Here is a 27,671-nt window from a genome sequence, read left to right as displayed (position 1 = left end):
CACATTTCAAAAACACATAATTAATTTTCGGCATCAATGATGCTGTCCATTAGTGCCAACATTTGGCGCATCAGGCCTCGCAGACGAAGGAGGGCCCCACGGCGACCCTCCTCTGCTTGGGCAGGCTCATCTGTGGAGGAAATTCAAATTGAAAAATGACTAATGATATTCATGCATACATTTAACATAGTCAAACCTACTTTTTAAACATGCATTGTGACAGGTGTGTGTGTATATATATATATATATATATATATATATACACACACACACACACATATATAACTATATATATGAGATATACACCTATACATACATGCATACATACTACATGGAAAGCCTGATTTTGGCCCTCTACCCTTTACTCTGTCAAACACCTCACAGTCATACTGCTCCTTCTCAATCCAAACCCACCCATGACAAAGCTGTGAGAAGCATGTCACGCGCTGCACCAATCAAAATTCGGCAAACAAAGTTCATTGTCTGTTATATGATGGAGCCTGGCAGGGGAGTTACACAACTCTCAGGAATGCTCAGTACATTTGTGCAATCAAGCATGGCTTGGCTGCTGATGGTCTGCTCCAGAAATCATTGTCAGAATGCCAGTTAGGGGAAGCTGCAGCACTAACCCACTCCCATGCTCAAAAGCATTATTTATTTATTTATTTATTTACAGGTTCTTATATAGCGCAGCAGATTCCGTTGCGCTTTACAATAGTAGACAGTGATAAAACAAACTGGGTAACAACATACAGACTTGGAGGTAGGAGGGCCCTGCTGCAAGCTTACAAGACCAAATCAACACACAATTATGGTGCAAAACATACATGCAGACCGAAGGGGGTGGTTAGCTAGAGGAGGGCCCAGGGGCACTGACCACTTGTTACTCCAGTCTAAGCCACGCCTGTCCATACTCCATTTATGCCATACTGAATCTAGTTTACAAAGAACAATCACCAGTAAACTCTACTCACCTAGATGAGGCTACAGATTGTATGCAACCAGCAGGGACATGTAACCCTTACATGAGCAAGTCATCACTTTCTTCCTGGATACAGATTAACTACACAGGTTCAGTGGCACTTAAAATCGACCTGAAAGCCATCCGCACAACCTGTGTCATTAATATGTGTCCAGGATGAAAGGGATGGTTTGGCCACCCTATCTAACCCCAAAGTGTGTCTGTTGCTACCCAATTTGTTGTTTGCCTTTATAGTATTTTCAAACACATTTGAATCAACAGTGCTACATATCAAATAGTGGATGACAAAATGAATAATGATTCTTTATGTATACATACCACTTTCGGCCGCCTGCTCCACCTCACAGGCCTCCTCATCCTCCCCCTCTTCCTGGGCCTCCTCGGCTGGCACGACCTCCTCCTCGGCTGCCACCTCGTGGTCGAAAGCCACCACCTCCGCCTCCACTGCCCACACATCCTCCACCACTTCTTCAGTTTCTCCCTCCTCGCCCATAGCTGGCTCCGCCTCCTCCTGGGCCTGGGACGCCTCTGCCTCCTCCCGGGCCTGTCTTGCTCGATCACGTGCTGTGTTTGGGATAAATAAAAAAAGTACCAATTAGTGGTAATTTGTATTAAGCCTTATCAACCTAGAAATGCAAAGGTTATAAGTACTGATAATTGTACAGGCAAACAGCTCCTTAGTGGCCTTTACAAAACACAGCCTGTAACATGGCAGGTATGCTGTGACATTTGGCCCATTGTAAGCATCACAAGCATTAATCCTCCCCAATAACATATTTTATGACCATTACAGGGTGTCAAACAGGAAGTAGCACACATATATTGTATGCCATGTTTAACTCATGGATCAGGCAGGTTACCTTATTGGTTGAAAAATGGTCATGTCAGCAATATTGTACAATTGGGCATTTAATGGGTAAACACTTACATCGAGCAATGCTGGCCCGTATTTGCTGGAGCTTATCAGGCTGGCGCCGCCTGAGATCAGACCATCGCCGCTCCAGCTGTGCGATGGTCCTGCGCACCTGGGTGCGCGCGAATATGCGCCTGCGGGCCAATGCATATGCCTGGCGCTTCTGCCGGTTTGTAATAAAAGGGCTGGCACGCCCTAGCCTGGTCTCCATAACGGAGACCAGAGTTCGCAGCTCCGCGGAAGAGAATGGGGCTGCTCTCCCATAGGCCGCCATCTTAGCAATGGCACAAATCAAACAATCATGTGCTGTCATTGGTTGATCAGAGTGATATTTGGTATTAACTTTATTGTTCATTTTTACACTAACAGCGTGTATGCGCCAGAACAGACGGCTAACCCATTGCATCGCACACCCATCCTAAACAGACAGTGTAAAATAAGATGGAAACACATTATATATAATCTATACCATCCACCAAACATGGGTAGAAGCACCAGGTGAAATAGTCTGCATCAGTAGACACTTACACCTAACTCCACAAGGTTCTAAACAGCTATTTTATAATGAAAGCTATGCAGCAGAAACATAGCAAATAGTGGCAGACCTTTTACAAAAATTAGCCCATGCTGCCATGTGTACACTTACCTTCTACTGGCCCCTACTACAGAGGTGGAATGAAAAGTAGCTAGCATCCAACCTGAATTTGGAGTGCTTTCACATGTGATTTGGATGCTAGCACTGATTACTTGTGGCTAAGTGGTGGACTGGATTGACATATGGAATGGGTAGTGTCAGTTGTACTACATACCAAACAAGTGCACAGTACAGATGTACATTCAAATATACAGTTCATGTGTGACCTCTGTTTTATTTTGTAATTGGTGTTGGAATCTGCATTTAGCTACTAAATCTGACTTACTCAGTTTTCCTGGTTTTTGAGAAATATTTTTCCACACCAAGGGGCGTCCCGTATGCGCCGCACGGTTGACGCTGGCGTACGGAACGCGGCCGTACGGAACGCAGGTTGCAGCTGATTAACGCCAATTACAGAAATAGTATTTAAAGTTGTCCTAGAAAGGCAAACAGTTGTTGCAAACATGGCTGGCTCAGAGTCAGAGGAAGAACAGGTGGTGCAGAATCTCTTGTCCCGCATGGAAGCCAACACCACCTATGTCCCCCTCAACCCAGAGCAGCCCGATGGGCCATCAACATCAGGCCAATCAGCAGCTGGCCCATCCTCAGCATCAGCAGAATCATTGGGAACACAGCAGGTGGCTTCCCAACAGAGTAGCCAGCCCAGCACTTCAAGTACACCAACCGGTGGCCGTGCCCGTGGACGTGCCAGTGGCCGTGCCCGTGGCCGCAGTCGGGCAACAGAGGAACCAACCACAAGAAACATGGCATTTGAACCGCAGGAGCTTGACATCCTGGTGACCCGGGCACGTGATTTAATAGAGTGCCCAGCGGTAAAGTTGACACACACAAGGAGATGGAAGATCTGGGAGGAGATAACGGCGGAGATTAATGCAGTGGCTCCACAAGTTCGTGAGGCGGAGCACGTTAAGAAGAGGCAAGTACATGTGTGTTACATTTGAGCAGTACAAGTCCAGTAATGTTTACATTCAATATTAGATGGAGTTGGTCGATGGGTGTTCACGTTGCTTGGAGGCACAGACATGTTGGCCATGACATTGAATAGATAGTTATTGGAGGGTGACTGTTGTTGTATCTTCTAAGGGTTGGTTTTAAAAATGAATATAATGTAAGTTTGGTGTCAGTAGGCGCATGTTGTATTATGTTTCATATTGCAATGGGTGCTACAGCAAACATGAGGAGTTACATGTATTAATATGTACACTTTGATTGCAGGTGGCACGACTTCAAAGGCAACCTCAAGAAGAAATTGACCGAGCGGTGGCAACACAGCCACACCTCTGGGGCTGGCCCCATGCCTGGCAAGCTGAAGCTCACCCCCCTGGAAGAGATGGCCCAGTGCTGCATTGCAGTGGAGGAGGTCCGGGGGGTGAGCACCATAGACAGCGAGTCCCCAGTGGAAGTGATGGCTTCTACGCTTGAAGGTAATTATTTGGCAGGCCATAAGTAGATGTTTTGAATTTGGCATGGAATGTGTGGTAATTGGTAATTTCTCGTTCAACAGCATCCCCACCGCTTGGTCCAGATTCTCTTGAGGAGGTTGTGGAGTCTGTGCCACCTGGCCCCAGTAGCAGGCCCGTGCAGCAGCAGCCGGAAATGTCCGCGGCTGAATTGTCCACGTGGGGCCGTGTGCTAGACAGTATTGTGCAGCAGGGAGACTCGGCATTCGAGCGGGTGCGTAGGGCCGAGGAGGTGCTGCAGGGTTTGACCACCAGCCAGCAGAGTATTGCTGCGAGCCTGCAGGCTATGAGTGCCAGCCAGCAAGCTATGAGTGACAGCCAGCAAGCTATTGCTGCTAGCCTGCAGGTGCTGGCTGATCAAGCCCTGCGGCAAAATGAACTCCTCCTCCGCCATAATGAACTTATGGTGGAGCTAGTTACCACCAATAGGGTCCTAATGTCACCCGCTTCGGGTGCTTTACCAACATCATCACTCCCTGCTGCCAGACGGGGAAGAAGATCCCCCCCCCTCCCCAGCATGTGCTCCACGTGACCCTCCATCTGAGCGTGGCCGTGGGCGAGGCCGAAGAGCTGCTGCACGTGGCAAGGAGCCTGCCAGGGGCAAACGTGCCCGCAAATGAACTTGTGTCCCCATTAATCTCCACCGTTATGTCTTCCCAAATCTTCCATTGAGCTGTGTGTGTCAGCATCCTGTGTCAAAATCCGTGCCGAGGGTCACCACATTTGCCCGCGGTTCAAATGTCATGTTTGGTTCCCCTGTTGCCCTGTTTGGGCTAGCATTACTGTGTGCTGTACTTGAAGTGTTGGTGCTGTACTTTTGTTATGAAGCCACCTGATGTGTTCCTAATGATTCTGCTGTGGCTATTTATTATATATTATTTACTTTTAGTCCTGTTATGGTACCATTTGTTTTGTGATGTTTTTGTCATTTTTGGCAAAGTTTCTTTAATAAATGTTATTTTGGCCCCACAAATGTCTGTATTAATTGATACACGCAGAAGTGACATGTGTATTAGTATTATTAATATTAAGTTGTGTTGATTATTTGCAGTGTAAAAGTGTGTGACAAGTGCAGCATGTAATGTTCCCTTTAAGCTGCAATGCTTCCAATTGTAGCAGTGAGAAGCGTGTCATTAACAAGTAATGAGTAAAGTAGGTGATTGTATTGGGTTCAGCTGACATTGGTTGTGTTGCGTCCGTCCTGATTAGGCGTTCCGATTGCCTAGCGCATGACCGAGTGGTGTCCGCAAAGCAATACTAGCCTTTTGGACACCGCACATTTCTACCCTTTTTGTTCGTGTGCATTCGGCGTGCTGTCCGAATGCACGCCTACCCAAATATGTGTACTCCCCCGTGTCCGCCCATGTTTCCGCCCAGTTTAGCCCACTTTGAAACTACGCCCCTGTGTCATTCCGCATGACGCCCATAACACACCCATATTGGCCGAATGATTGCGGTGCACATTTCTGTACGGTATTAGTGAGAACAAGTACGGAGACCATACGTGGCACATGCGCATAGCGTTCCCCACGCATGCGCAGACGGCTAAAAAACGCGATCCGAAAGAATTCGGGAAAGTACGCACCGATCAGAATAAGACCCATGGTTATTTGGGGGTAAATTGAATAGGATGAGAGATTCAGAAAGTGAGAGATTTGGTAAGAATTCTCCAGTTTTTTTAAAGCGGCAATCATTTACACTGCAAAACCAGTCTGATTTTAAAGTGTAAATGATTGCTGCTTTAAAAAAACTGGAGATTTCTTACCAAATCTCTCACTTTCTAAATCTCTCATCCTATTAAATTTCACCCAAAGAGTTTTAAAGAGAACGTGCCACAATATTTACACTATCCAATTTGTATTTGTATCTTTCTTTACAGAAATGAGATCCGGACTTGGGGGGCAATTTACTTACTCCGCTTACCATGGAGATAAAGTCGCTCCTGTTTTGCCTGCTATCACTTTCTTTGCTTTTTTATACTCTTTGATTTTGTTGACATGGAAAAAAAAAGTTACTCTTTACCTAGCACGGCGCCCGCGTGGGCATCGCAGGTAAAAAAATCGCGGGCATCGCGGGCATTGAATGCACTTAAAATCGGGTGTGACGCGACCGACGCGATGCCCGCGATTTCCCATAGGGAACAATGTTAAATGTCTCAATTGACCCGATTTTCATGTTCAATGCCTCAATTGACCCGATTTTTCCATAGGAAACAATGTTAAATGGCCCACAGAGGCCAAATAGCCACCCTGAAGTGTGAAATGGCACCCACAATTGTTAACGCCAACCCACGATCAACGTGAACCCGAAGCGTGGCGAGCGCAGCGAGCCCACGAGGGGCGGCGGTACGCGTCCTACGACCTTTTCATACCCCCACTATCCACGTCGGCGTGGAGTTGAGAATAGAATAGTGTGGCGAGCGCAGCGAGCCACCGCGCCCGAAGCGTGGCGAGCGCAGCGAGCCCCACGAGGGAACGCGGATACCTTCACAGGTAAACGCATCCCTTTGCGGGCTTCACAGGTATCCGCTTGCGCTCGCCACACTTCGGGCTCGGAGGGCAGTGCACCATAGTAAATAATTATTACATCCATCCTCACATTGCAGAACAAAAAGGAGAGAATGGTTTAAAGATCAGTTATGTGGAAACTTGCATGAGCTTAGAACATTTGTTACACAGTTAAGGATTTTCGGTACTTGTGTATTATCAGGGCGCCTGCGAAATCGGCAGCAAATCGCATGCAAAAATCGGATGCGATTTTGCGGCCGTTTTTTGGCCGATTTTTCAAGTTTTTCCGGCCGATTTGCATGCTGTTCCATCATTGCACACCCCCGATTTCCATCGTAGTGCATAGCATTGCATGCAATATAGCGGCATGCGATGCATGTGATGCGATTCGATTTTTAAATGTACAAGCACCCTAATGGGTGCTTACAATGTTAAATGCCCCTCCATTGTCAACGCCACCCCCACTATCAACGCCAACCCGAAGGGTGGCGAGCGGCGGCGGTACGCATCCTTCAACCTTTTCATACCCCCACTATCCACGTCGGCGTGGAGTTGATTTTAGATAGTGTGGCGAGCCCAGCGAGCCACCGAACCCGAAGCGCGGCGAGGGGACGCGGAATACATGTAAAGTGATCTGCGTCTGCTCGCCACGCTTTGGGCTCGGTGGCTCGCTGTGCTCGCCACACTATATATAATCAACTCCACGCCGACGTGAATAGTGGGGGTATGAAAAGGTCAGAGGACGCTTACCGCCGCCCCTCGCAAGCTCGCTGCACTCGCCACGCTTCGGGTTAGCGTTGATGGTGGGGGTGTCGTTGACAATGGGGGTGCATTTAACATTGCGAATCGCATCACATGCCACTTGCTGGCATGCAATGCTATGCGATATTTAATTGTACAATCAGGGGCATTTTCCCGAAAATCGCATTGCATACCATCGCATAGTACCTGGGGGTGTGCAAGGATGGAATAGCATGCAAATCGGCCAAAAATCGGCGCACGAGAGGCGCGCGCGTCCCCTTCCGACGGTGCTTCCATCCGCTCCCCGCCGGCTTGTCGCGGTAACCCGGGGTCCCCGCCGCCTGCCCGCACCTTCCCCCCCTAACCCTGTCCTTCTCCCTGAGGCGGATACGGACAGGGTTTCCGTCGCCCCGCCGACGGAGACTGAGATGCGCGTGAGATGCGCGTGAGACGCGCGTGAGACGCACGCGCGTCTCAGTCTGATGGATGGCGAGGCTGCTGGCGGATCGCCAGCGGGGACGTTCTGGCGATCCGCCAGCCAGGATGTAGCCTGCCCCATCTGTATGCTGAGAATTACACCCATTGCCCATTATTAAAGAAGTGGTACTGTGCAATTGTTATATATTTATTTTACCTCCCCCAATATAGGAATTAAATAATATTGCCCCCATGGTATAACTAATAATGGTTGTTGTTTCCTTAGCAGCCTATAATTGCGTACAAAAAGGGGGTGGGGTCACAGCTCATAGGGGCGGGTTCACGGCTCATGGGGTAGTCATGGGTCTACGCCCTCATAGTAAATGTATTGTACCTATTTTTGTGCTGCTTTTGCCAATCGTAAAACTGCTACAAATATCCCAATGTTTTATTAGTATAAAGAGGGTACTGGATGACGGTGTTATGTTATGGTTAGAAGACACTGAGATATATACAGTAATACCCACTAACACTAACTAACTGACTGCATAGCGGCCATCTTGTCCCATGACATCATTATGACATCACAAATGCTCTGTGTCAGAAGACTTTCTACCGGCATCAGGAGAGGAAGCTGAGTTTATTCTCTTGTGCTTCAGCTCTACTCTAATTTTTTGGCCGTTACCTATATAATACAGCTGATATTATGGGCTGCATGTGCAGTAAACTGTGCATCCCTGCACCCAGCAGGAAGGTAAGTGCGCTGTTATATTTATGGATTGTACTTTGTACATACAGAGAATTATCATAGGCCACCATAGGGGGAGCTCAGCCGATATTGGGAGTTTCTGGGCAGATATGGTGGTGATTTGTCCAGTTCTGTAGCCTAAATACGGGGGGATAGGTATATTGTATTGTTATTCTCAATGTGCACACATTTCCACTTTAACTTAAGTTGTTTTTTTCATGTATTGAACATCCATGTAACAAAAAGGGTAACGCTGCTCTTCAACTCTATGGGGGGAATTCAAGTGTTTTTGACACCGGTGGCCACTATTTGCTTCATTGTTATGTAGCATTAGGGGTACACAGGTAGGTGATGCTCCCTGTATGTAGTATTAGGGGTACATGGGTAGGTGGTGCTCCCTGTATGTAGCATTAGGGGTACATGGGTAGATGGTGCTCCCTGTATGTAGTATTAGGGGTATGCACCTTCTCCTTTGCACTGTATAGGTGACCCAAGGAGACCCCCTCTCACCTTTTTGGCTCCCTGCAGTGTGCGCCTTTCTCCTGCCGGTAGCTGCCTACTGCCCATCTTCCTCCTGCCTGACTCTAACTGCCACAAACTGCGCATGCCACTTGGTGACCAGTGTTGCCAGATCATCATTTTAATAAGAGCATATATTAATTATACAGGTCCCAGGTGTCAGAGATCATGCCAACTGTCATTATGTCCGATGAGTAGTCAAGTTTAGCCCCAAATCCTGTGTTAAAAATATATTGATTGCTCATTGGATGTAATGACAGTTGGTATGAACTCTGACCCCTGGGACCTGTGTAATTCATATGTGCGCTTATTAAAGGGATGATCTGGCACCCCTGCTGGTGACCCTCATACCAGGGGAAACGCAGGATGTAAGATGGGGGTTTCTCCCAACATGACCCATTCCAGGAGGGACACAATGCTCTGCTCCTGCGCTTCCCTCTGATATTATAATTGCTGTCACCTGTGTTGAACTAGTTGCTTGTTAAGAAAGGTGATAGCAATCCTAAAATAAGTAGGCATGGCCAACAACCATCGATAATTCATAGTCATTGATGGTTTCTGGCTGATGTTGAATACATTTTTGCCATCAATGGGGGAGAATCAGATGTTTGCCTTCATCGATGGTGAAACATAACACCTGTAATGCCCTGCCCCTGGAACTGATTGGCCCACGAGCCAGTCTGTCACATAAAACGGATAACCATCAGTTGGTGAAACCACAATTACATACTGTGGAAGGCTACCATCAATGACTACATGCAATATCGCCATCGATGGCAACCACATCGATGGTCATCCCTAATATTGGCCCTTATTCTGATCTGTGCGGCCAGATCAGAATATGCGGCCAGGACCGTGCAGGCGAATCCCCGCCTTCCATACGGATCGCCACCTCCGTCCGTACGCGGATATGTGGCGGTCCGCATGAAAGTGGACGGGGATACGCCTCCTCCATCTTGGGAGCAGCCCCTGCATTCGATGGTCGCCGACCATCGAATGCAGGGCCGCACGCTCCACCAGCTCCCGCCACCCTAGACCACACGGACACTTGTCCGTATGAAATCATGTATGGGGGCGGGCAGCTGACATCCGGCGATGTCAGATGCCCGCCCCCTACACATGCGTCACGGCTTTATTACCATGCATACGCCCAGCGTTTGCATGGGAACGCCCATGAAACGCGGGGCGTATGCATAGGGTAATGAGGCTAAGTAGCCCCTCACGCCCCTCTCCGCCCCCTGTGCAGCGTCTAAAAAAAACGTACGGCGAAACCGCTTGCACATGCGCAGAGTGACCTCTGCACATGCGCAGACGAAAAACATCGGCGGTACGACCGCAAGCGGCAAACACCGCACCAACCAGAATAAGGGCCTAATAGAGAAGTCCAAGAAATCTAGAAAAGAGCATTTTGTCCATTTTGGAGTAGGTCAAGTTGGAAGGTATGTAATATTATATATATGTGGATGTTTTGGTGCTGCAAGCTGGCACTCTAGTCGGTAAGGATGACACCAGTTAAAGTTCTCCAGACAGACTAGCTCGTGGGCCAATCAAATCCAGGGACAGGGCATGACACGTGTTATGTTGCACCATCGATGAAGGCAAACATCTGATTCTCTCCCCATTGGTGGCAATATATATATATATATATATATATATATATATATATATATATTTATTATGTCACTAACACACTCACTGTTACTGTAGTTTAGGGGAGGATGAGGTCAGACCCAGACAGTTTGCATTGTTAGGCTCCACCCATTCCTAGCATAATGCCACAATTCCCAGGTCTGTGTGAAGGGGTGGGGCAAAATTGACGTGATTCTTTTGTATTATGTCATATTATACCCTTCCCCTCACCATAGACCCGCTACTCATTAAATTATGCTGTGAGGGGCGGGGCTTTGCCGGTCCGAGTGCAGATGTTTAAAAGAAAACTGGGGGTGGGGTTTGAAGTTACTGGGTACCCCCCCCCCCCTTTTGTGCGATAGTGCATACCCCCTGGTAGTCACTTTGTACTCTCCAGTGAGTGTTACACTAACAATGGTTATATGTTAGTGACACTATATGAAATTTAGTGAAAATACAGTTAAAAAAAGCTGGGCGGATCTAATCTCCATCATTATACATTGCTATAATCTTATTATAACTGCTCACGTTGGTAGTCATAAGGCCCCCTTACATTTGTCCGACTTGTCACAACGACAAGTCGGACCCGATTGTCCCAGCAGCTCCCCAGGAAGGATCACATGCGATGGCACTTCATGTGCCAAGTTTTGCATGTGATAAATCGCATGCGATTTATCACATGCCACTCCCGGGGAGCTGCAGGGACAATGGGAGCGGGGGACAGCAGCAGGAATATGCCCGCAAACAGAGAGTGGGCAGGGGGGGGGGTCGGGGTGCAGGGAGCCGGGCAGGAAGCCGCTGGGCAGGGAGCAGGGGGGGGCGGCGGCGCAGAGTACCAGGGAGCCGGGCAGGAGAACACGATGCAGCAGCAGCACTTCCAAAAAAAAAGAAAAACCCCATACAAACGAATAGGAAGCCATTGATTGGCTGAGACCTCTCTCAGCCAATGAGCGATTGGCTGAGAGAGGTCTCAGCCAATCGCTGATTGGCTGAAAGAGGTCTCAGCCAATGAATGGCTTCCTATGCGTTTGTATGGCCCTTTTTTTTTTGAAGTGCTGCTGCTGCAGCGTCTTCTCGTGCCCGGCTCCCTGGTACTCTGCGCCGCCCCCCCTGCTCCCGCTGATGCTGCTCGGCTCCCTGCGCCTGACTCTGGTAGGTCCCCTGTTGTGGGGGAGCACGGCTCCGGGCAGCACATAAGATTTAGCAAATCTTATGTGCAGCCCGTCCGACCACCCATCTCCGATCCGATGCGCACGTGGGCCGCGCATCGGGTCGGAGGGGATGTCACCATATGCGATTTGGGACGATTTCACGGCCCGATTCATCCGAATCGGGCAAAATCGTGCCCAAATCGCATAATGTAAGGGGGCCTATAGTTATAACAATAACTTATAAGCCACAATGGTGACGCTCCAGCTGATTCCACTGGGCGCTGTACGCGGTGCTGAACTACTGCTTCTACTCAATCTACTGATCTGTGCTAGTGCTTCTATAGTAAAAAGTGACTGCACTGTTATGTAGAGTTATGTAGTCACAGCTCATGGTGTCTCCTCCTCTGCACCTTATAGACAGGCAAGTCTGCCAAAGTGAGGAGGATCATGGTCCAGCCCATTAGTGCTGAGAAGCCCCCCAACACCAGCGGCACCACTCCTCTACGTGTGGTGGGCAAACCTCTGGCACAGGAGGACATGGTCGTGCCCATTACTGTGAAGGTGGGGACACCTCTGGCGCAGGAGGACATCTACCTGCCCAGTGAGGGTAAGCTTATGTACGGGCTGGATGTAAGCTTCCCCAGGTTTTATGTACGGGCTGGATGTAAGCTTCCCCAGGTGTTATGTACGGGCTGGATGTAAGCTTCCCCAGCTGTTATGTACGGGCTGGATGTAAGCTTCCCCAGGTGTTATGTACGGGCTGGATGTAAGATTCCCCGGGTGTTATGTACGGGCTGGATGTAAGATTCCCCGGGTTTTATATACGGGCTGGATGTAAGCTTCCCCATGTGTTATGTACGGGCTGGATGTAAGCTTCCCCGGGTGTTATCTACGGGCTGGATGTAAGCTTCCCCAGGTTATATGTACGGGCTGGATGTAAGCTTCCCCAGGTGTTATGTACGGGCTGGATGTAAGCTTCCCAGGTGTTATGTACGGGCTGGATGTAAGCTTCCCCAGGTGTTATGTATAGGCTGGATGTAAGCTTCCCCAGGTGTTATGTATGGGCTGGATGTAAGCTTCCCCAGGTGTTATGTACAGGCTGGATGTAAGGTTCCCCGGGTTATATGTACGGGCTGGATGTAAGCGTCCCCAGGTGTTATGTACGGGCTGGATGTAAGGTTTCCCGGGTTATATGTACGGGCTGGATGTAAGCTTCCCCAGGTGTTATGTACGGGCTGGATGTAAGACTCCCCAGGTGTTATGTACGGGCTGGATGTAAGCTTCCTCAGGTGCTATGTATGGGCTGGATGTAAGCTTACCCAGGTGTTATGTACGGGCTGGATGTAAGCTTCCCCATGTGTTATGTACGGGCTGGATGTAAGCCTCCCCAGGTGTTATGTATGGGCTGGATGTAAGCTTCCTCAGGTGTTATGTACGGGCTGGATGTAAGCTTCCTCAGGTGTTATGTACGGGCTGGATGTAAGCTTCCCCAGGTGTTATGTATGGGCTGGATGTAAGCTTCCTCAGGTGTTATATACAGGCTGGATGTAAGCTTCCCCATGTGTTATGTACGGGCTGGATGTAAGCTTCCCCATGTGTTATGTACGGGCTGGATGTAAGCTTCCCCAGGTGTTATGTACGAGCTGGATGTAAGCTTCCCCAGGTGTTATGTACGAGCTGGATGTAAGCTTCCCCAGGTGTTATGTACGGTCTGGATGTGAGATTCCCCAGGATGTTGCCCATAACAAGCAATCTGATTCTGTCTATCACTTTCTAACAATATATACAGATTCCTCGGACAGTGGCAGCTGTGAATCTGATAACAGCAGCTGTGAATCTGAAACCAGCAGCAGCTCCAGCATAGGGCACCTCACGGCAGCATCACCTCCACCACCAGATGCTGCAGTGGTAGCAGCTGTGAATGCTATTATCTCAGAGAGAGTAGCATTTTACTTGTTCGGTGCAGGTAAGCTTCCACAGGTGTTATGTATGGGTAGTATGTAAACTTCCCCATGTGTTATGTATGGGCCAGATGTAAGCATCCCCAGGTGTTATGTACAGGCTGGATATAAGCTTCCCCAGGTGTTATATACGGGCTGGATGTAAGCTTCCCCAGGTGTTATGTATGGGTAGTATGTAAACTTCCCCATGTGTTATGTATGGGCCGGATGTAAGCATCCCCAGGTGTTATGTACGGGCTGGATATAAGGTTCCCCAGGTGTTATATACGGGTTGGATGTAAGCTTCCCCCAGGTGTTATGTATAGGCTGGATGTAAGCTTCCCCAGGTGTTATGTATGGGCTGGATGTAAGCTTCCCCAGGTGTTATGTACAGGCTGGATGTAAGGTTCCCCGGGTTATATGTACGGGCTGGATGTAAGCGTCCCCAGGTGTTATGTACGGGCTGGATGTAAGGTTTCCCGGGTTATATGTACGGGCTGGATGTAAGCTTCCCCAGGTGTTATGTACGGGCTGGATGTAAGACTCCCCAGGTGTTATGTACGGGCTGGATGTAAGCTTCCTCAGGTGCTATGTATGGGCTGGATGTAAGCTTACCCAGGTGTTATGTACGGGCTGGATGTAAGCTTCCCCATGTGTTATGTACGGGCTGGATGTAAGCCTCCCCAGGTGTTATGTATGGGCTGGATGTAAGCTTCCTCAGGTGTTATGTACGGGCTGGATGTAAGCTTCCTCAGGTGTTATGTACGGGCTGGATGTAAGCTTCCCCAGGTGTTATGTATGGGCTGGATGTAAGCTTCCTCAGGTGTTATATACAGGCTGGATGTAAGCTTCCCCATGTGTTATGTACGGGCTGGATGTAAGCTTCCCCATGTGTTATGTACGGGCTGGATGTAAGCTTCCCCAGGTGTTATGTACGAGCTGGATGTAAGCTTCCCCAGGTGTTATGTACGAGCTGGATGTAAGCTTCCCCAGGTGTTATGTACGGTCTGGATGTGAGATTCCCCAGGATGTTGCCCATAACAAGCAATCTGATTCTGTCTATCACTTTCTAACAATATATACAGATTCCTCGGACAGTGGCAGCTGTGAATCTGATAACAGCAGCTGTGAATCTGAAACCAGCAGCAGCTCCAGCATAGGGCACCTCACGGCAGCATCACCTCCACCACCAGATGCTGCAGTGGTAGCAGCTGTGAATGCTATTATCTCAGAGAGAGTAGCATTTTACTTGTTCGGTGCAGGTAAGCTTCCACAGGTGTTATGTATGGGTAGTATGTAAACTTCCCCATGTGTTATGTATGGGCCAGATGTAAGCATCCCCAGGTGTTATGTACAGGCTGGATATAAGCTTCCCCAGGTGTTATATACGGGCTGGATGTAAGCTTCCCCAGGTGTTATGTATGGGTAGTATGTAAACTTCCCCATGTGTTATGTATGGGCCGGATGTAAGCATCCCCAGGTGTTATGTACGGGCTGGATATAAGCTTCCCCAGGTGTTATGTACGGGCTGGATGTAAGCTTCCCCCAGGTGTTATGTACGGGCTGGATATAAGCTTCCCCAGGTGTTATGTACAGGCTGGATGTAAGCTTCCCAAGGTGTTATGTACGGGCTGGATATAAGCTTCCCCAGGTGTTATGTACGGGCTGGATGTAAGCTTCCCCAGGTGTTATGTACGGGCTGGATGTAAGCTTCCCCAGGTGTTATGTACGGGCTGGATGTAAGCTTCCCCAGGTGTTATGTACGGGCTGGATGTAAGCTTCCCCAGGTGTAATATACGGGCTGGATGTAAGCTTCCCCAGGTGTTATGTACGGGCTGGATGTAAGCTTCCCCAGGTGTTATGTACGGGCTGGATGTAAGCTTCCCCAGGTGTTATGTACGGGCTGGATGTAAGCTTCCCCAGGTGTTATGTACGGGCTGGATGTAAGCTTCCCCTGGTGTTATGTACGGGCTGGATGTAAGCTTCCCCAGGTGTTATGTACGGGCTGGATGTAAGCTTCCCCAGGTGTAATATACGGGCTGGATGTAAGCTTCCCCAGGTGTTATGTATGGGCTGGATGTAAGCTTCCCCAGGTGTTATGTACGGGCTGGATGTAAGCCTCCCCATGTGTTTTGTATGGGCTGTTTGTTTCTGATCAGTAGTCTAATTGTAGTGTTACTTTGTTCGGGCACATGCACTGGTGGTGCTGACATTACTGTTATGTTCCGTTAGTGTGAAAGGTAGGTTAACTAGTATATATGTAATAGGCTGGGAGTTCTGTGACAGGCAGGTAACTAGTATGTATGTAATAAGCTGGGAGTTCTGTGACAGGCTGGTAACTAGTATATATGTAATAAGCTGGGAGTTCTGTGACAGGCAGGTAACTAGTATATATGTAATAAGCTGGGAGTTCTGTGACAGGCTGGTAACTAGTATATATGTAATAAGCTGGGAGTTCTGTGACAGGCAGGTAACTAGTATATATGTAATAGGCTGGGAGTTCTGTGACAGGCAGGTAACTAGTATGTATGTAATAGGCTGGGAGTTCTGTGACAGGCAGGTAACTAGTATATATGTAATAAGCTGGGAGTTCTGTGACAGGCAGGTAACTAGTATGTATGTAATAAGCTGGGAGCTCTGTGACAGGCAGGTAACTAGTATATATGTAATAGGCTGGGAGTTCTGTGACAGGCAGGTAACTAGTATGTATGTAATAGGCTGGGAGTTCTGTGACAGGCAGGTAACTAGTATATATGTAATAAGCTGGGAGTTCTGTGACAGGCAGGTAACTAGTATGTATGTAATAAGCTGGGAGCTCTGTGACAGGCAGGTAACTAGTATATATGTAATAAGCTGGGGGTTCTGTGACAGGCAGGTAACTAGTATATATGTTAATAGGCTGGGAGCTCTGTGACAGGCAGGTAACTAGTATATATGTAATAAGCTGGGAGTTCTGTGACAGGCAGGTAACTAGTATATATGTAATAAGCTGGGAGTTCTGTGACAGGCAGGTAACTATTATATATGTAATAGGCTGGGAGTTCTGTGACAGGCAGGTAACTAGTATATATGTAATAGGCTGGGAGCTCTGTGACAGGCAGGTAACTAGTATATATGTAATAAGCTGGGAGTTCTGTGACAGGCAGTTAACTAGTATATATGTAATAAGCTGGGAGTTCTGTGACAGGCAGGTAACTAGTATATATGTAATAGGCTGGGAGTTCTGTGACAGGCAGGTAAGAAATATATATGTAATAAGCTGGGAGTTCTGTGACAGGCAGGTAACTAGTATATATGTAATTGGCTGGGAGTTCTGTGACAGGCAGGTAACTAGTATGTATGTATGTAATAAGCTGGGAGCTCTGTGACAGGCTGGTGACAAGTATATATGTAATAAACTGGGAGTTCTTTGACAGGCAGGTAACTAGTATATATGGAATAGGCTGGGAGTTCTGTGACAGGCTGGTAACTAGTATATATGTAATTGGCTGGGAGTTCTGTGACAGGCAGGTAACTAGTATGTATGTAATAAGCTGGGAGTTCTGTGACAGGCAGGTAACTAGTATGTATGTAATAAGCTGGGAGCTCTGTGACAGGCAGGTAACTAGTATATATGTAATAAGCTGGGAGATCTGTGACAGGCTGGTAACTAGTATATATGTACATAGGCGAATCTAGAAATATGTTAATGGGTGGTCCCAGGCTCAACCTCCCAGAAAGCATGACCATTGCGCGGCTAAGCCGCGCGGCGAAAAAGGGGCATGGTCTCGTGAAAGGAGGCGTGACATCGCAAAAAGGGGCGTGGTATTATACGATTGATATGGGACACATGGGGGCACCCATAGAATTATAGGGCACACATGCGGGCACCCCTGGACTGATATTGCACATATGCGGGCAACCCTGGACTGATAAGGGACAAATTATTCCCACCAATAGCACCTGCTACCTAACCTTTTGGTGACAAAAAGTGCTATGTAAAACCCCATTCCCTGGGGCAGTGCACCCTCAGGGCTGCTGCCTGTCCCCCCTCCCCAAATAACAGCAGAGTAACCATTTTTAAAAATATGGGGGCCATAAAATAATGACCAAGATTCCTTGTTCTCCCCTTCTCCCCCAACACAACACAACACCCCACCCTATCAACACAACCTCTTCCTTACTTTGTTTGATAGGCTGGCTCACTTCAGCTACTCGGCTGCTCCACAATCCAGTCCAGCCGCCCTGCCCGCTGTGCCCACTCTGCTACACACAGTAATTCCCATTACACATAATGCCACACATAGTAATGCCCATTACATATAATACCACGCACAGTAATGGCCATTACACATAATGCCACGCACAGTAAAGGCCATTACACATAATGCCACGCACAGTAAAGGCCATTACACATAATGCCACGCACAGTAATGGCCATCACATATAATGACACGCACAGTAATACCCATCACACATTATGTCAGGGCTTGACAATAGGGACAGTGCATGTTAAAAATTTACACCATATTGCCTATTACACATCACACAGCCATTACATAGTATACCACATGCCTAACACGTTATACCACACACTGTAATGCCCATTGCACGTTGGGCTTCACACTGTGATGCCCATTACGCTTCACACCATAATGACAATTACATATTAGGCCACATACCATAATACCAATTACATATTCGGCCACACACTGTTATGCCAATTACCTATTACGTCCCACACCATAAAGCCCATGACATATTATGCCCCACACCGAATTGCCTATTACACATTATGCCATATGCTGTAATGCCCGTTACACATTATTCCAAACACAGCAATGCCAATTACACAGTATGCCACACACCAAATGACCCATTACACCGGGGGGGTTTCATTCTCATTGCCACAGAGACTACATGCTTGTTGCAAGTGGTAATTACAGGCTTATTGCGGGAGGGATTACATGCCTGTTGCCCAGGGGGAGTACATGCTCATTGCCCAGGGGGATTACAGTCTCATTGTCTGGGGGAATTACATGCTTGTTGCCCACATATAATGCCCCCCTTAGTTCTACATACATAATGTCCCCCACAGAGCCACACACATAATGCTGACCCCTTAGTGTCACACACAATGCCCCAATAGTGCCACATACATACTGCCCCCCATAGTGCCACACATATAATGCCCCTGTAGTGCCACATGCTTAGTGCTCCCTGTAGTGCCACACACATATAATGCCCCCATTGTGCTATATACACAGTGGCATGTATATATGACAGAGCTGCCAGGAGCCTGCCACTGCAGTGGTGTGTGGGGACAAACCTGCTGCTGCCAGGCAGAGGAGGAAGGAGGCGCCTGGCGATGGAGCACCGGGCAGCATCCAGCCAGCGTCTTTAAAGGGTAGGAAGCGGCGGGGAGAGCGCATCATTAGGAGGTGCCTGTGTACCCAAGGGCGAATTTAGCGTATTCATTATGTTATGTTATACATACATACATATATTTTTACAAAACAAATATTACAACCCAAAGGTTAACATATAATAGACGGTACACCTCAGTATAGTCAGTAATTTAATGTCCAATTAAAAAAAACACATAGCACAGCAGCTGAGTATAAATATGACAGAATAATCACTTGGGAAAACAGTTACACCTTCATCCTGGACTGTAACTTGCATATACACATATATATACACATATATATATATATATATATATATATATATATATATATATATATATATATACATATATATACACTACATCTAATATACAGGTGATAAGTTACCTGGAGGAGGCCACATTATCTCCTCAGCTTTCCAGAAACACTGGGGTTAATGATCCTTGGGCCGACTCCGTCTCTCACCCACATCGGAGCGGAGCTGTGAGCAAGGGGGTGAAACTGCACCCACTGGCCCGAGAGGAGTGGGGCACTGGGGAAGACAGTGGGCGGTTAGATACTGCCGAGTAGTGTGTCAGCTCAGGCTGTGAGCCGAATGGAGCCATGCTGGGATGATGCCGCCACGGCAGGACTGCAGTCCTTCCTGTGCGACTCTGAGTGGGCAGCGCCGCTCCACGCTTGCTCTGCAGCCGCGGCGCTTACAGCTCCCGCCTTTTCTTCCCTTCCGACACAGCTTCTCAGTCCTGCACTGCGCCGGTACGCGGTGACGTCACCCGTGCACCCGCGCAGTGCACTACTGGGAACGCTGAAGCCCTGAGAGGCTTCAGAATAAAATGGACTGTAAACTAAAATTTAAAGTTTAAATTGTGTACGGCGGTCTAATGGGTGGTCCGGTGCACCCCCGGACCACCCCCTAGATTCGCTTATGTATATGTAATAGGCCGGGAGTACTGTGAGTGGACAGGAGCTTGTTATCTCACCAGCCTGATTTCACCTTATACTTTTTACTGCTTTAAATCTACAGCAGTGTTAATTTTGTCAGGGATTTTCAGTATAGTTTTAGTCTTAGTCACTTTCCTAAAATTTGACGAAAATAATGGTCACATTTTAGTCAGATTTTTTAATTTCGACTCTTTAGTCAGGTTTTAGTCAGTGGATCTTGACGAACATTTTCATCTAATTTTAGTCATTGATTTAGTCATAGCTTTGCCCAGTGGGGTAACTATTAAAATATTATATATTAAACATAGAAAGTACAGGGTACGTTTACTACAATGAACAGAGGTGATGTTGCCCATAGCAACCACTCGGATTCTGTCTCTCATTTTGAGATGATACAGCATCTCTGGAGTCAACTGCTGACTGCTCTGAGCTGATGGACATGGCAGAAAGCCCGTCTGATACCAGCAGCACCGGCTCTATTGCGAGCAGAGACTCCTCCCCCAGGTAGGTTGCCGGCACAATACGTGCGTCCTCCCCGCTCTGGTCGCTGGGGTAGATATCAGGTCTCTTGTCTTACAAACATGATATGATGTAGAAACGGTATCTCCATATCTGCCTGCAGTTGGGCCCCTACAGAAGTTCTATCACACAGAGCGCTGATTGGCTGATATTCTACTTGTATGACATACACGTATATATCATTATACTAACGAGTGTAACAATATAAGAAGGCCAAAATCGCTCAGTGTGTAGCCCCATTAGAGGAATCTCACATCACTGTACGCTGGGCTTTCTGTATGGGGCCGTCCTTGTCATGTCACACCCACAGCATCAGCGCTGTGATTGGTCCAAAAAGGAATCACACAGATAAATGTAGTCAGTAACTAACATGGTGCAGACGCTACATACCAGCAGGCCAGGGAATAATGAGAGGACTTGTACATGGCAAACGTTTGGGTCTTTACAATAACAGTCACTGATCAAAGTCTGTTTTTGTAGGAAGGACGTCTATAACAGCAGCATCTCTGTTGGCCTCATCTGGCAGGAGGAGGACGGCATGCCAAGGGTCGATTGTTAAACATGGACCTCGGACTCATTGAGTCACTTATATTTAATTGTTATTGATTTTGCATCAAACTAAATCATTATAGTTTATGCAGCAGTTAAAAGCCAGTCCTGTTGACGGCTATTCCCCCAAAGCCAGTCCTGTTGACGGCTATTCCCCCAAAGCCAGTCCTGTTGATGGCTATTCCCCCAAAGCCAGTCCTGTTGATGGCTATTCCCCCAAAGCCAGTCCTGTTGACGGCTATTCCCCCTACCCCTACAATGCCTGTCCTGTTGATGGGTAATCCCCCTACCCCCAATCTCTGTCTTCACAACTCCCTCTCTCCATATCCAGCAAGTTTGAAGCATCATTTTGCTTTCACTTTCTGGGGAGTAATTTGGTCGCTGAGCGGCCTTTATATGTATCTGTTATTTCAACAATAAAAAGTCACACAAGTCAATCCGTGTCTGATGTGTTATTTCCCACCTACTACTTTGAATGTTCCTATTGTACTACTGTATTGGTCGGACCCATATTCATGTGTTAAATAGATGTTGGGAATGTAATATGTAATAAAAGAATACGGTAGGTTGGTGCAGTACTGTGGGCTATGAGGATCTGTGCAGCTACGTTGAGCCCCAGAGGTGACTGATGCTTCAACACTTGGGGGACCATTTACTAAGGACTGCATATACAATACGATCTGGGTCGGTTCATACCGCCCAGGATCGCATACAGTCAGTGGCGTAACTACATAATATGTGCCCCCATATCCGCCATAATAGTTAATCAGTGCTCCCCACAGTAAAGTGAAGACGCCCAACCCTCACATCCCTCCGCTTGCCGCCGTCGGGTCTGTGGCCGGGACCTGCAGATCTGCTTGTCTGAGGTCCCGGCACTCCTCCTGATAGGCTGCTGCTAATGAAAAATGCCCTATAAAAAATAGCTGCCCCCTTACAGCAGACCATTTTTAAGGATTCTAGAGGAGGCTGCCTACTCTAGCATCCTCAAAAATGGTCTGCTGTAAGGGGGTGGACATTTTGTCAGGGCCATTTTACACTAGCAGTTGTCCAGCAGGAGGAGTGCCGGGTATAGTTGGGGAATTAGACACAAATATGAAATGATAAATGGGCCCCTTTGTCTCCTCACTGGGTTATGTATGGTTATCTACTCAGAGGATAGCTGCCATAGTGCTACACACACCCACATACAGCAATGTACAAGCAGGGGTAATGGCTAAATGGGACTATAGCCCTGAGATGATGCAGAACCTCTCTTGCTGCAGTCATGTGTAACCTTCCCCTCCCCGCAGCCTTTCCTGAGTCCCCCCCGCTAGTGCAAACCTCCTTTCGCCAGCCGCATGCTAGCTAGCCCTCCGTACTTACCGGTTGGTATTCCTGCTGTCAGTTTCCCAGCATTGGAATCCTGATATATTCAGAGTTTCTGTGCCGCTGTTGTGAGGGCAGCCGGGATGCCGGCATCAGTATACTGGTAACCGCATTCTGTCAAACCACCTGCAACAACACGCAGACATTTCAGGTCCAGGTCCTTGTGCAGGCCTGGCGTCAGAGGGTGCAAAGGGTACACCCGTCCTGGGCCCCAAGAATCAGAGGGGCCCCGTGATCCAGAGAAACATAAAACAGGGCAGCATTACTTACAAATAATATACATACTGAGTGTGCTGGACGCATATCCATCATTGCTCAGTTAGACAAAGAAATCTCAAATGTGCTGAAACCCTGCTCACAGTTAAGGAAGACTTAACCCCCCAACCTCCATCCCCTGGGCTATACAAGTCACTATGCTGCATCCGTGGCGTCGGGCCTTCCCTTCTTTTCTGGTCACCGCGGTCACCTAAAAAGAGCAGGACTGCACCAGGAGACACAATCCACAGCAGTTGCCGGATCTGTTGCCTGGCACCCTCTCCACCCATGAGAAGGCTGACACTTGTCCAAATGTATTAAGCCTTAACAAGAGATAAAGTGGAAGGTGATAAAGAAAGGTAAAGGACCAGCCAAAAAAAAACACAAGGAAAAGGAAGCCATTGTGGTTTGCGAAAGATGTAGCAAGTATTGTGAAAGCAAAAAAGTTGGCCTTTAAGAAATTTAAGCAGATGCAGAATAATGAAGACAAAGTGGTGTATCTTGTTAAACAGAAGGAGGCTAAGAAGGTAATCAGATGTGCAAAAGCACAGGTTGAGGAGAAAATGGCCCAGTCACTGGGTAAAGGGGGAAAAACTTTTTTTTAGGTATATAAGTGAAAGGAGAAAAACAAAAAGTGGAATAATTAGACTGAAGACAGAGAGTGGAAGTTTTCTTGAGGGGGACAATGTAATGGCAGATCATATTAATAATTATTTCTGCTCAGTATTCACTGCTGAAAGAGAGGAGAAGGGGCCACAGTTAAGTTGCAAGTATAGTCAGAAAACTGAGGGAGAAACAAGTACATTTACAGAGGAGAAAGTCCTCAAAGAACTCTCAAAACTGAAAGTAGATAAATCAATGGGGCTAGATGGGATACATCCAAGGATACTAAAAGAGCTTAAAGGGGAGCTGGTAAAACCGTTAACAGAATTATTCAACCAGTCACTAGCTACTGGAGTAATCCCAGAGGACTGGAAAACAGCAAATGTAGTCCCACTGCACAAAAGTGGAAGCAAGGAAGAGGTAAGCACCTATCGACCAGTGAGCCTTACATCCGTAGTAGGAAAACTGATGGAAGCACTTTTAAAACAAAGAGTTGTAGAATATCTCAAAACCAGAAATTTACAGGATCCGAAACAGCATGGGTTTATTAGGGGAAACAAATCTTATTTACTTTTTTGACTAGGTAACTAAAGTAATAGACCAAGGTGGGGCTGTGGATGTAGCTTATCTAGACTTTAGTAAGTCTTTTGACACTGTCCCACATCGCAGACTGTTAAATAAACTTGAAAGCTTGGGATTGGATTCTAATACCCCTTTTACACCGCCTCAAAACTCCGGGTCTTCGGTGGGTCAGAGGCGGTGTAATTCTGTCACGCCGTGTCCCTTTACACGGGACTTCTACCCAGGTCCTGACCTGGGTAGAACACGGCTAGGACCTGGGCAGAGGGCGGTGTAAATGGGTACACCGGGTTGGATGACCCGGCTCCCATTTACATGAATGGGGGACGTCCAACCTGCAGACCGCAGCGTCCACAGGTTGGACGGGGGGGGGGGGGGGACACAGCCTGCGCTGCTGTCTGCTTAACTCTGCAGACAGCAGCGGCGGCATCGAAGGAGGTGAATGGATGCCTGTGTGCGGCATCCATTCACCTCCCGGACGGTGGCTGGGGAGGTGCATGGGGGCTGGGGGTAGCCCAGCAGCTTACCTTGGTGCTGGGCTGCCCCCAGCACGGCGATCAGTGTATCCGGCGCGGATCACTGCGGTCCCGGCACTTGGAGATGATGTCATCTCCAAGCGCCACCTCCGTCTACATTGCGGGTGGGCACCGCAGTGTAAATGGAGTAAATCCTGGATCCGACCCGGCTTGAACCCTTCTTCCAAATGCCGGGTCAGATCCGGGATTTTTTGTGTAAAAGGGGTATAAGATAGTTGAATGGATAAGATTGTGGTTACAGGACAGAAAACAGAGAGTTGTACTAAACGGAGTACAGTCAAAGGAGGGAAACATTACAAGTGGAGTACCCCAGGAATATGTACTTTTTAATATCTTTAATTGGTGGGTAAAATGTGCCTTTTTGCAGATGACACAAAGGTATGCAACAGGGTAGACCCACCAGGAGGGGTCCACATAGGCCTGGAGCTGAAATTTACAAAGGGCCTATTGTGTGCCACTGCATGGTGTGTGACCAACGTCGCTGAGAAGTCTCCCTGTGTGGGACGGTTGGTTTGGTGGCGCACTACCTCCCTGCATTACATCTCCTCACTATACTACACTACACTACATCTCTACACTATATCACTCCACATTACTTATCTGCACTATGGGGCTAATTCAATAAGCCCAGCAGAAGTGCAAAAAAAATCGCAATCCGCAATGACTCTCACACTTCTGTGCATGTGCAAAACCTCAAAGTGCGGTCTTATCCAGGAAGGACACAATCATAGCTTGAGTGTTGGGGGGGGGGGGGCATCGATGCGCCAATAATGGCATAAGGTCAGGACAACGCAATGACAATGCAGTGTTATTCTGGTTGTTCAGAAGAAGAGTAAGCTTTGCTGTTGGTGGTGACAGCTGTGGTGAATTTAGGGCCCTAGGCCAGATACTGGGATGGGGCCCCTCATCCAATCCTTAGCATTATAATTTATTTCCGGATTCATGCCCCTTACATTATTTTTACAAACATGGTGTAATGATTCGCATCACAGAACGAGGACATTGGTTCAATTCCCACCACGGGACTAACTATGGGGGCCCCAACTGCATCCCTGAGGCAATGGAGGATGGTGGTGTTGTGGCTGTGTGCATTGCTGCTTCTCTATGTATGCGCAATGTGATATGACATCACACCACCACTTATTAACAGACAACCCCAAACCTTACCAACAGCTATTACAGTACATCTGACACCGCGCTAACATCACCAGATCTACCAGTCACCAATAACAATGCTGCAATTATTGTATATATTCCCCATCCCATTACACATTGCTGTATATTAATGAAGCATTGTACCTCTATTGTTTCAGCAAATAACATTTCTGATTTAAAATCACCTTTTGGTCTACTTTATAACTACCAGTGACACATGCTTTATAACTATATACCAGGGATGCAGTCAGCATCCCACCAGACAGGATGTCAGCATTCAGTATAGCGATGCTGGCGTCCCGGAGCCGGAACGTTGAAGAGATTAGGATGCTGATGCCGGAATAGTGACTGGCAACTTCACATTCAGGGAGTATGCAGGGATCAGTAGTGGGGAAAGTGAGGTTAGGTTTAGACACTAGTGGGGGGACATAGGGTTAGGCTGTTGGAGGGGGGGGGTTTGATTTAAACACTTACAAGGAGGATATGGTTAGGCACTAGCAGGGAGGGTTAGGGCAGGCTGCGGGGGGGTTACGGTTTAGGCAGCTACAAGGGATTGTTAGGTAGGGGGAGAGAGGGTTAGAATTCTCCACATCAGGATGCCGGGTGGGAATTTTGACCACCAGCATACCCACCCCAGGGATATTGTATGTATCCCCATATACCACATACAGACATTTTCTCTCATCATCACATTGCGGATAGCGCTTGTGTCCCCATTACTAGAATTGTATCCCTATTAGAGGTGGGTTATCTTCTACTCCAGCTGCTCCAGAGCAAGGACTGCCGTTCTGCTAACACAGGTATACGGAATATATGCGACGGAGCCTGTGCTTTATCGGTATCGGTCTATGATTTGCAGGGGCTACTCAGTAATGACTGGTCCAAACTCGAATTGTGGTATATTTGGGGGGTTTTACTGAGCGCTCAGCTAGTTACTACAAAGTGTAGGGATACAAAGTGATCAGAAAGATTATGAGACAATGATGTACAGATGGCGCGCCTCTCAGCCAGTGCCGGGGATCGCCAGAATGTCCCTGCTGGCAAACGCTGCCGGAGCGGCGCTCCATCTGACTGGGACACGAAAGCATCTCACACGCATGCACCTCCCAGTTTTCGGGCGGGGGATGGGAACCCTGCCCGTCTCCACTTCAGGGAGACGGGCAGGGTTATTGGGGGTGTCGGGAGGCGGTGGGGCCGGCAGGCAACGACGAGGACTGACGGGGAGCTCAGTTGGAAGGAGACGCATGAGAATATTGTGCGCGCGCATCCTCTTCCGGCGGCTGGTGATCCGACCGCCAGACCCCCGCTAAACGAGAGCGGCTCATATCTGTATAACAGGATGATGGTTACATGTCAATCAGTACTGTGAGACAAATATGTGCATAAAGATGTATTGTAAAAATAAATAAATAATGTGGTGCCTGGGATTTGTAGTCCACAGGTCAGTCCTCGCAGTATCACTCTTAGGGTATGGTATAGCATACTGACAGTTGGGATTCCGACATTCGTTTCTCCGACATCAGAATCCCAACTGTCAGGAGCATGACAGAGCTCACCACTTATTCTCTTCCGGCACCCCACTCTTATCGGGTAATCTTTTAGGGACCCAGTACACCATAGGACCCCTCAGGTGACCACAGCAGACTAAATGGGCAGAACATAAGGTGCCAGTTTTTTGATGAATATTGTGAAATTAACGTTCAGAGTACTAATCCAATCAATAATAAATGAAACAGGGCCTGTAGCAAAAATATGGTTTTATTTCCAGTAGGGATATAGGATCAAGTGAAATCAAACTAGTTTGTGAATGACAGCCGGAGCGTGGCGTCCCCCTACCGGGTGCTTACCCTCTCTGTTGTTAGGAGCTGACAGCCCCGCAGTCTAGCCGGTGCTAAGGAGTGTCGGTGCAGTCCCTGGGAGTGCTTATCGGAGGATGTCCTGGTGAGGAGCTGGAGCAGAGGCAGGGGTGAGCGTCCGTGTTCGCTCAATCCCCTGAGTGCACTTACGGGTTAGCAGGGGCTCCCGCCATAGGCAGTGTGATGTTGCAGCTTGATGCTTTCTAACTGCACTGTGGAATGGATGTAAATAGGAAAGTCTGTGTCTGCCATACAACGCAGGT

The 27,671-nt window shown here is 48.0% G+C and overlaps 1 long non-coding RNA gene across 1 annotated transcript; it reads right to left on the bottom strand.

The window, feature by feature from the left end:
- On the bottom strand, positions 1-27,610 carry LOC146059197 (uncharacterized). The gene is made up of 3 exons (XR_014470173.1): positions 27,400-27,610; positions 1,301-1,546; positions 1-130 (listed from the first exon to the last, which is right to left on the bottom strand). It is a non-coding gene; the product is annotated as an uncharacterized LOC146059197 (long non-coding RNA).
- Positions 27,611-27,671: the final 61 nt, after the last annotated feature.

Source organism: Crinia signifera, chromosome 2, assembly GCF_055691185.1.
Source record: "Crinia signifera chromosome 2, ASM5569118v1, whole genome shotgun sequence".
In the NCBI taxonomy this organism is placed as follows: domain Eukaryota; kingdom Metazoa; phylum Chordata; class Amphibia; order Anura; family Myobatrachidae; genus Crinia; species Crinia signifera.
The sequence above is the reverse complement of the archived record's forward strand: the minus strand, read 5'-3'. Positions and strand labels throughout refer to the sequence as shown.